Source organism: Cavia porcellus, unplaced genomic scaffold (assembly GCF_034190915.1).
Source record: "Cavia porcellus strain 051 isolate PalLab524CR breed Dunkin Hartley unplaced genomic scaffold, mCavPor4.1 scaffold_11, whole genome shotgun sequence".
In the NCBI taxonomy this organism is placed as follows: Eukaryota; Metazoa; Chordata; class Mammalia; order Rodentia; family Caviidae; genus Cavia; species Cavia porcellus.
This window is the reverse complement of record NW_026947494.1, coordinates 7,147,816-7,158,997: the sequence shown is the minus strand read 5'-3', so window position 1 is coordinate 7,158,997 and position 11,182 is coordinate 7,147,816. Positions and strand designations below refer to the sequence as shown.

Genomic DNA, 11,182 nt, shown 5'->3' with positions numbered 1-11,182 from the left:
AGCACTCAGTGCTTTGTCTTGAAGTCAGAAGCATCACAGCCTTGTCCTCCTGGAGTCCTCTTTGGCTAGAATCAGCATCCCTGTCCAGTTGTATTTTTTCCTCCTCTCATCAAGCAGTCGATTGACTTCTGTTTAATTCCTGGCACAGCCCATATCCTCTGCTTTTAGAAGTGGGGCCTGTTTGTTAAGTGTGATAGTGTATGCCTATAATTCTAGCACTCTGGGAGGCTGAGGCAGGAAGACTGCAAGTATAAGCTTACCCTGTGCATACTTAGCATTGACAGAATATGCTGATCAAAAGGACTTTGTAGAGACAGCAGATGTAGCTCAGCATGAAGCATCCAGGTAAAATCTCCAATATCACAGGAAGCAAAAAGAAAAAGAAAGAGGGAGAGATAAGATGGGGGGGGGTCAAAGACAAAGTTAAAAAGAGACAGAAAGGAAGAAAGGAACGTAGGAGGAAAGAAAGGAAGGAAAGATGAGAACAAAAGAGAAAACCAAATGATAGCATAAAATAAGGAAGAAAGATAGGAAGGGAGAACAGGATGAAGGAAGACAGAGTGGCCAGGGTTTATGGTGATGGCTGTGGTTTAGACGTAGCCTGAGCATCCCTCCAGGTGCCTGTGCTGAGTTCCCCCTCACCATGGGGAAGGAGAAGGAAGAAACTTAATCCTCCTGCTGTTTAGATGGGAACCTTTGGGGGAGTTTACAGTGAGGTGAGTCCTCAGAGTGGGGCCCATGAGGAACCCTGGTGGCTTCAGGAGAAGAGGGCTGGACAGGCCAGCAGACACAGGGTCCTACCTTGCCACCAGGAAGCAGATGCAGCCCTGCTCAGTGACCAGAATCATGAGCAAGAAAAACCTGTGTTCCTGGGAATTCCATGGTCTGCAGAAAGGAGCCAGGAGGAGCCAGGACAAGGCAGGCCTGGGCAGCACCGGTACTGCAGCCAGAGGCATCTGTGCTGTCCACCTGCCCTCCACGCCCTGTGCTCCAGGAGCTCAGTGTTATGATGCAGTCAGCCTGGCTCCCAGAGAGGGCTTCAGAACAGAGTTTGGGCCAGGATCCAGCCTCTTCCTGAAGAGGGACCTACAGGGCCAGCGCTTATCACAGCTGAAAGGAGCCTCTAGCTGTGCACTCTTCAGTGTGACCCTGGAGTGCCCCCAGTGCCTGACCAGGAGTCCTCTACAGTCTGCAGTGACTGAAGTTGATGACATCACCTGACAAGTCTAAGTCTGAGAGCTTCACCTGTAGCATTCTTGGAGTCTGAGGTCAGCAGTTGCACCCTCCCTGGAGCGGAGAGAGGAGGAGCAGTGAGAGAAGGCCAGTGCAAAGCCACAGTGCTTTTCTTACAGGTATTGAGGAGGCAGTAGGAAGCCATCCTGAAAAGAGTGAGGAAAGGTACAGCCATCCCAAATCTGGGGCATCAGCCCTGTTTTGTGGAGTAGGGTCCTGTCACACCCTTCTGACTGCCATCAATTGCATCATTGGGTTTTGGGCTTGTGGATAGGAGTTCTGTATTCTGAGCCATCGGGGAATTTTCCAGAGCACATTATTTTGTGGACATTACAGAAGAGAAATTTCACGGTGAGAGTAGTTTTTACAGACACAAGTTACAGATTATCACCCTAAACTACAAAGTTGTTTGGAATTTGTTTCATGCTCATCACCACAGAGAGCCTGCATTTTCCAGTCTCTAAAAAGGGCTGCGGTCTTTTACTCTGCTGAGAGGTCGCTTCTCATCCTACACAACATACAGACATTTAAAATACAACTATTGCAGCCATTTGAATATTAAGAAAATGAGCACTGCAAATATAAATATCTCCCAACAATAAATGCCCTCATTCAGCCTCACACTGAGATGTTGCTCAAGGATCTCTATATGCCTGCTAACCTTCTCTTTTATATAAAGTGACACTTTGTTTTGCATCCTGTATATTTTATTATATAACTACTGTACATTTCAGGATGTGGAGATATTTGCAGTCTTTGTATATTATAGAATTACTATATGGGAATGCTGACCCTAAGTCATAAGCATAGTAGAAGTGATATTTTTTTGAAAAGTGCTTTTGAAGACTTTCTTGATAATATTAAGTAGAATCCCAGGTGGGCACAACTAGTTACTCAAGGTGGAGATGCAGGTAGAGGAGCTCTGGCTGGTTCTCCAGCTGAGAAGTCTTTCAACAGTCATCTGAAAGGATTAGAGTCCACCATTTGCTGGTGGTGATCATGAAAGCTAACAAGAATGAAAAATTACAAAAGTCCTCAACAAAAAGCAAATGTGAATGTCTCAGAACTAAGTTGAGAAAGCAGTGATATAAACAGATGCACACTGCCTTCCTACTGCACTGCCTTCATGATCAAAATCATATTCCTTCTATAGCTGAAGAAGAACAGAGAGGGTGAAGAACTGAGGCAGACTATATATATTCCTCCTCCCAACATGCTAATGCATCAGTTCATTGTCTGTTTCCTTAAAGCAGTGACACAAGTTCTTCCTGGTGTCTTCACAAATGACTTCATCGTGGTGGTGAACGTGGTGGACTTTGTCAAGCAGAGACAAATGGCTGCTTTGGATCTGCTCATTTCCTGCCTGACAATTTAAAGGGTTAATCTGCACATCCAAGTTGGTGCTCTGGATGATCCTGGGCTCTACACTGTATGCATCCATCAGTGCTGGCACCCATGAAAAACAAGCATGGACTATGATCCAAAAAATTTTGAACAACTTTTTCACTAGAAATATGACTCAAACTAAAGGAATAGACACTGACCTCCTTTATATTTTGATTTTTTATCTTATTGTGCCATTAATTATCTTCCTCATCACTGTTCTGCTCTTGATTTTCTCCCGGGGTAAGCATGCCCCACAGATGAGAACTGTGGGTACAGGAACCAGGAATTGCTGCAGGGACACCCCCATGAGGGCTTTGATGTCCATCCTGTCCTTCCTGATCCTCTACTTCTCCCACTACATGATGGCCATTTTGGTCTTAGTTATTACAATCTGGAAGTTTCTTTTTTGAGTTCTGCACCTTAGTGGCTGGCACCTACCCATCTACATACTGTGTCATCTTAATTTTAGGAAATTCTAAACTGAAACAAAATGCAAAGAAATTTCTGCTCTGTGGTCAGTGTGGTCAGTGAGAAGGATTGGAATCCCTTGAAAGGACTTAAGAGTCAATGGTTTCCCCGTTTCTGTCTTCCCTCACATACCAATAAAACATTCTGTTCACAAATACACAGTTCATCATCATAGACCACCCATTCTGAGGCATGGTTACAGATTTTCCTCCTCTACCAAAGGTGACATGGATCAGTATAGCACACCAAATATCTCTAGAGTACATCTATGTCAGAGCTCTGGCTGCCATCTTCTAAGATAAATAGTACAGGGATCAGTGCATATGATGTCTTCCAAGTTTATGAAAAAGTATGATTTTTCTCAAAGTTGAAGGTATGGAAGGGGAAGAAAAGCTCTTTTTTGAACTTTTGATCCCAAAGGACACAGAATGATATAGTGCCCTTTTCTGTAGGATGTCTAGTTTTCTATGGTTTATCTGAATCAAATGGCCTGATTGTTCATGCTTGGTCTACATGCATATGATTTGTGTCCTCTTTACTGGACTCACAGATAACTGAGCCTTTCTTAGATTGGAAGTGAAGCTGGGGACAGGGATTCATTTTCTCCATATTGCATAGCACATACATGTGTTGGTGACACTTCCTAGGAAGTGATAAAATGACAGATATGTAGAGGAAAAGCAGGTGGAGGAGGAGGAGAGAGAGGAGTTGAGATCTAAAGGTTCCTTTTCCATCTCCCCTAATTGTGTACCTTGGACAGACAGTGGCTTGCAAGTTGTGTCATTACATTCTTATGCACTCGACTTCAGGAACGTCCAATGGCTGGTGGAGATTTTGTCTTCCCACCACGTATATTGTCTTCCCAGAGAGCAAACACCAGCAGGTGAGAGGGCCTGAAGATGCCCCATCTCCTCAAACTCAGAGATGCATTTCTTGTGGGCTTGTTGAAGATTTTGGCAACCAAGAAATTCATGCATGTTTCCAAAGCAAATTCAAAGTCCCTTGGATTTCAGCCAAGTCAATGACATAAGAGATGATTTAAGTTTAGCTGTTAATTTGAGTTCCTGTGTAATGATGTAAACTGTGCAGTGTTAAATTTGCCAATAACTACCAGTATGGATTCAAATTCTAGTTTTTGAATCCGAGGCATGCAACTCGTAGGGAAATACTTCAGAAGATCTGGAGATGCCTGTGCCTCTGTGGTTGTGGATTAGGAATACTTTCTATCACTCCAGGGCTTGGAGCCAATTCCCCAGGAAACAAAGGGGCAGCCCCCACTCCCTGTGCATGCTTCACAGTTCCTCTCCTTGGTGGTCAGCTCTGAAAGAGCATCACGTCCTGGAGGTGAATATTGTTCCTATTGGGAAGAAACAGTGAAGACGCACTGTATCCTTAGATCTACAGCTCAGCTAACACTTGCTGTGTGAACCCGGGATGTGTGTCCTGCAGGTGGGCAGAGATAGTGGGAGAAATTTTACACATCCAGGGAGAAATACATGGGGAATTTGTTTCTCAGATACCAAACTGGGACTCCATTTCATGTGTCTTTGTCCTAATAGTGCTAGCTAATAGCATACCTAAGAAGGTAGGACTCCATTTATACACATGTAATGCTACCAAGATTTATAACAAAGTAAAACCACGAGGTGTGATAAAACATTTTAGAAACACAACCACATCCTGTTTTCCTAGAAATAAATTTCTGGCTGAAATGTGACCGCACTATTGTGCTGCTGGATGTTGTGTGCAGCTCTCTTTGCTCTGTCTGAAAACCAGAAGTCTCAGCCCTGTCTCTCTGGAGCCCTCTTTCTGTGGACTCAGAAGCCCTGCCAGATTGTTTGCCCATTTGACCTCTATCCATCCTGGAACAGCCCCTCCCTCCACTTTCAGAATTGTGGACTTCCAGCCAACCAATGTAGTACATGCCTGTGCTTCCAGGAATCTGGGAGGCTGAGGCACCATGATTTCAAAGGTCAGTCTAGGCTATGCAACTTAGCCACTGGGCAGTATCTTGATTAAAAAATATGTTTTAGAGACTGGAAATGTACCACATGGTTCACTAGGTAAAGAGTCCGGTAAAGTCCCCAGAAGAACAGAAAGAAAAAGTATTTGAGTGGAAGAGTAGAAAGAAACAGGAGGCAACAAAAGGAGGTAAGAAGAAAGAAAAGAATTAAAAAGGATGAGACACAAACAAAGAAACGAAGGAGGGAGGCAGGGAGACACTGAGGCGTGAGCAGGGTTTATGGTGATGGCTGTGGTCTGGACATGGCTTGGGTGTCTGTCCTGGTTCTTGTGCTGAAGTCTGTCTTTGCTATGGAGGGTGAGAAGGAGCAAACTTATTTGCCCTGTTGTTTAGAGGGGAACCTCTGGGGGAGTTTACAGTGGGTTGAGTCATTAGAACGGGACCTATGAGGAAGCCTGACGGCTTCATGAGAAGAGGGCCAGGTATGGAGCAGGCACAGGGATGCTCTAAATCTAACCTCTCAACCTCTGCAACTCAGAAGCAGGTGCAGCCCTGCCCTGGGACCGGAACTATAAGCAAGAAAAACCTGTGATCCTGGCAACTCCACGGTCTGCACTAAGGAGACAGGAGGAGCCAGGACAAGGCAGGCCTAGGCAGCACTGGTACTGCAGCCAGGAGATGTCCTGTGCCATCCACCTGCCCTCCATGCCCTGTGCCCAGGAGCTCAGTGTTGTGCAGTCAGGCTGGCTTCCAGAGAAGGCTTTGGAACAGAATTTGGGGCAGAATGCAGCCTCTTCCTGAAGAGGGACCTGCAGGGACAGCCTTTAGCATCCTAGAGCAACACCCCATCCTGCGCCCTGCTCAGTGAGACCCTGAGTACTTCAGTGCCTGGCCCAGGATTTCGCCACAGTCTGCAGTGTCTACAGGTGGTGACATCCATTGAGGAGCCCAAGTCCGAGTGCTTCTGTTGTCAGATCCTGTGAGTCTGAGGTCAGAGATCAGCAGTTGTGTCCTCACTTATTGAATCTCTCTGTCTCTCTGTCTCTCTGTCTCTCTGTCTCTCTGTCTCTCTGTCTCTCTCTCTCTCTCTCCCTCTCTCTCTCTCTCTCCCTCTCTCTCTCTCTTTCTGACATGGAGAAAGGAAGAACATTCTAGGAAGACTAGTGCAAAGTGGAAATACTTTTCTAGCAGGTATTGCAGGAAGCGGTAGAAATCAACCCTGAGGAAGACGTCTGGAGCTCAGACCTGCAACAATGCCAAATCTGGAACAGTGGTCCTGTTTTGTGGGATAGGGTCTTGTTTCCACCTTCCTGAGAGTCAACACTTTATTCCCTGGGTATTGGCTTGTAGCTAGGGGTTCTGACTTGTAGGCATAGGGAAGTTTTCCAGAGCAGATTGTTTTCAGACCTTACTTATGGAAGTAAATTTCAGGGTGGGGGGAGCTTATACTGATACTAGTGGCAGGCAATCAGCAGTAAACCTGATCGTTGTTTGGATCATTGGTGCTCATCACCAAATGGAACCTGCATTTTCCACCCTTTAAAAGGGGCTGGAATATTATACCCTCCAGAGGGGCCCCTTCTCAGCCTATGGAAAATACAGACATTTCAAATATGAGTATTGCAACAGTATGAATATTAAAATAATGAACAATGCAATTCTAAGCACCTCCCAACAGTAGATGCCCTCCTTCAGCCTCACCCTGAGGTGACTCCACTCTTTTCCTGAATCACTTATTGCCTTGCATTTACATGGCAATTACATTTTGTGTTGCATCCTATATATTTTATTTTAGAATTACATTAAATTTTAGGAAGTGCTATTTTTTCAGCTTTTGTATACTAGAGAATTACCCTAGTAATTATCCATCACAGTTTTATATTGCTGGCCCTGCTATGTAATGATAGCAGAAGTGATTTTTCATTTTTTCAACTTGTTTTTAAAGTTTTCCTAGAAGAATACCTTGATAATGTGAAGTAGATTCCCAGGTGGGCACAACTAGTTACAAATGGTGGAGATGCAGGTTGAGGGGCTCTGGCTGGTTCTCCAGCTGGGCAGACTTCCAGCAGTCATCTGAAGGATCCAGTTCCACTATTTGCTTATGGTGACCGTGAAAGCTAAGAAGGACTCGAAAATGCAAAAGTCATGAACAAGAAGCAAATTATTGCTGGGCTGTTTCCTCCTTATTTGAATGTCCTGGAACTAAACTGAGAAGGCAGTGATATAAACAAATCCACACCGCCTTCCTATCACCTCGCCTCTGTGATTAGATTCTGGCTCCTCAGAGGGGTCCTGCTCAAGCTGTAGAAAAACAGACGGTGAAGAATTAAAGCTGACTGACAGTCTGAGCATCTTTAAGATTCTCCTCCTCCCAACATGCTAATGCATCAAGTCATTCATTTTATCATAGCAGTGATACAGTTTCTTACTGGGGTCCTCACAAACGGCTTCATCGTGGTGGTGAACGTGGTGGACTTTGTCAAGCAGAGACAGATGGCTCCTCTGGATCTGCTCCTTTCCTGCCTGGTGATTTCCAGGATTTGTCTCTAGTTAATCATCTTGGTTTCACAGCTGGTTTTTCTCTCCATTCTGAAACAGTCGTACTTTGCTGAGTATTATGTAATCTTCATGTTTGTAAATATTTGAGGGCTTTGGTTGGCCACATGGCTTGGTGTTTTCTATTGTGCCAAGATCACCACCATCCCACACCTCCTGTTCTTCTGGCTGAAGAAGAGGATTTCCAGGTTGGTGCCCTGGCTGATCCTGGGATCTACACTATATGCAGCCATCAGTGCTGACATCCATGGTATATATGTACAGCCTGTTACATCTTCAACAAACTTTTTCTCCATGAATATGATTCAAACCAAAGCAATAGACAGTGTATCATTTTATATTTTGGCTTTTCATCTAACTGTGCCATTCATTGTGTTCCTCATCGCTGTTCTGCTGTTGATTTTCTTCTTGGGGAGACACTCTCAGCACATAAAAACCATCACTATGGGAACGAGGGGCGCCCACATCATGGCACTACCGTCCATTGTGTCCTTCCTAACCCTCTACTTCTCCCACTACACTGTAGCCATTTTGAAATTTTTTCATTTTGTGCAGTATGGAAGATTCTTGTTTGTGTTCTCTTCTCTGGTGGCTGGCACTTACCCATGTGTACACTCCGTCATCCTAATTTTAGGAAATTCTAAGCTGAAACAAGTTGCAAAGAAGAAGTTCCTGCTGTGTGGTCAGTGTGATCAGTGAGAAGGATTGGAATCACTGGAAGACCTAAGGGTCAGTGGCTTCCGTTTCTGTCTCCCATGACTCACCTAATAAAGACACTGTTCATTGATGTCCTGCTCATCATGGTAGCCCGTCCATCCTGAGTTACAGTTGCACATTTTCTACCTTCACCGAAGGTGAAATCCATCTGTAAAGCCAAAGAAGCGTGAGTGGGTTACATCTGTGTCAGAGTTCTGGTTGTGATGTGTCACCACTATCTTTAGGCTAATTAGTACAGGCATCTTTATGCATGATTTTTTCCAAGTGCAAACTAAACACAATTTTATCAAAGTTGAAGGTTTTGAAGAGGAAGAAAAGCTCTCATTTGAACTTGTGATCTCAGAAAGGAACAGAATGAAGTAGCTATTCAGTTGGGAGGATGCCTAGTTTTCGATGGCTTTTCTGACCCAAGTGGGTTGACGTTCACCCCTTGCAAACAACCTGTTTATGACTCTGTCCTCATAACTGGGGTCATAGGTCATGTAATCTTTCTTAGAGTGGAAAGAAGACAGAAAACAACGAGTTTTTCTAGATTCGTGTGAGCATATTCCCTTTCTGTGCCTTGCAGAGAACCTGGGTGAGTTGATGATGCTTGCAAGCAACTATGAAAAAGGCTGACAGCTGGAGGAAAAGGAGCAGGAGAAGCAGAGAGGAGCTGGGATCTGAAGGCTCCTTTTCCATCTCCTTTAGCTGCACAATGGTTTGCAAGATGCTTCATTACCTTCCCGTGCACTTGGCTTCGGGACCTTTCCAATGGCTGGTGGGGATTTGGTCCTCCTGTCACATGGCTTGTCTTCCAGAGAAGAAACACCAGTAGACTGGAGGGACAGGAGGTGTTCCAATCTGCTTGATCTCTGGGATATATTTTCTGCTGGGCTTGCTGAGATTTTTGGAAAGTAAGAGTTTCATGTGCATTTCTAAAGCAAATTCAAAGCCCTTTTGCTTTCAGGCTATTTGGTGAAATAAAAAACGTTCTGAAATTTAGCTGTTAATTTGCTTTCCTGGGTGATGATGTGTAAACTCTTTTAGATTTAGATTTCTCAATCACCAGTAGTAAGGATTCATGTATGATTTGCAAATCTCAGATATGTATGTCATAGAAGGGCCTCTGTGGACGATCTGGAGATGCGTGTGTCTTCTTGGCTGTGGATTCAGAGTTCTCTGCGTCTCCCCAGGCCTTGAAGCTGAGTCCTAGGGAGTGGAGGAGCGGCCCCCACTTCCTGTCCTGGCTCACGTCCCTCCCTCAGGTACCCAGCTGTGGGAAGGGCCCGTGTCCCAGAGGTCAATATTACTCCTGCTGGGAAGGAACAGAGAAATCACACACTTGTTCTTCTCACACCTGCAGCTCAGCAAACACTTGCTCTGTGAACCGAGAATATGATTCCTGCAGGGGGGCAGAGACAGCGGGAACAACTGCACGCACACCCTGAGAAATGTGTAGCCACAAAACTCTCCTGGACCCTTTATCCTCAGATGCCAGTTTGTGATTCCATTTCATGCCTCTTTGCCCTAATAGAGCTAGCCAACAGCATAAGTGAGAGGCATGAATAAGTTTGTACACTTTAATATCACCACGAGTTGTAATGACGAAAAACCACAGAGAACAGTAAGCACTCTAGAAACATAACCACTGTCTGCTTCCGAGATAAATTTCTTGCAGAAATGTGACCTGGCTGCTGTGCTGCTGAGTGTTGTGAACAGCACTAGTTGTTGTATTTTAAAAGCAAGAGAGTCACAGCCTTTGTCTCTCTGGAGCCCCCTTTATCTGGACTCAGCAGTCCTGAAAATTGTTTTTGTCCTACTCTCATCTTGGAGCAGTTTGACCTCTATCTATCCTAGCTCAGCATCATTTCTACCCTGAGCTTTTAGTAAGCACGGCTGTCCACTGAGCATGCCTGACATGCCTCCAATTTAAGCACTGTGTGAGGCTGAGGCAGGAGGATTGTGAGTGTGAACTTAGCCTGAGCATCTAAGGAAAATAGCATTACTTTCTTCTCAGAAAACTTTTAAAGGGTCTGCAAATTGTTGAGTGCAAAGTCTACTGTTTTAAGTCCCTATGCACCACAGGAGACAAAAAAGGAAAATAGATAGATAGATAGATAGACAGATAGATAGATAGATAGACAGATAGATAGATAGACAGATAAAGAGAGGAAGGAGGGAGGGAGGGAAGGAACGAAGGAGGGAGTGAAACGGAATGAGCAGGGTTTGTGGCGATGGCTGCGGTCTGGACCTGGCTGGGGTGTCCCTCCAGGTGCCTGTGCTGAAGTTCATTCTTGCTATGAGGAAGGAGAAGGAAGAAACTTAATGCCTTGATGTTTAGAAGGGAGCCTCTGGGAGAATTTACAGTAGGGCAAGTCATGAGAGTGGGGCCCATGAGGGACCTTGGTGGCTTCAGAAGAGGGCCAGACACGGACAGACACAGGGGGCTCTTGTTCTCTCTCCTCTGCTACTTTGAAGCAGATGGAGCTCTGCCCTGGGATCAGAACCACGAGCAAGAAAAACTTGTGCTCCTGGGAACTCCACAGTCTGCAGTAAGGTGACAGGAGCAGCCAGGACAAGGCAGGCTTGGGCAGCACCGGTACTGCAGCCGGGAGACGTCTTGTGCTGTCCGCCTGCCCTCCACGCCGTGAGCCCAGGAGCTCGGTGTTGTGGTGCAGTCAGCTTGGTTTCCAGACAGGGCTTTGGAACAGGGTTTGGGACAGGAAGCAACCTCTTCCTGAAGAGAGACCTTCAGGGACAGTGCTTAGCTCTTCAGATAGGAGCCCCAACCTGGGCATTGTCTGGTGAGAGCCTGAGTCCTTCAGAGCCAGCCCAGAAGTCCTGCACAGTCTGCAGTGACTAAAAGTGATGACATCA

General features: G+C 45.4%; 1 pseudogene; it reads left to right on the top strand.

Moving 5' to 3' along the window:
- The first annotated feature begins 2,446 nt into the window (after window positions 1-2,446).
- On the top strand, window positions 2,447-3,150 carry LOC101788505 (taste receptor type 2 member 1-like; annotated as a pseudogene).
- Window positions 3,151-11,182: the final 8,032 nt, after the last annotated feature.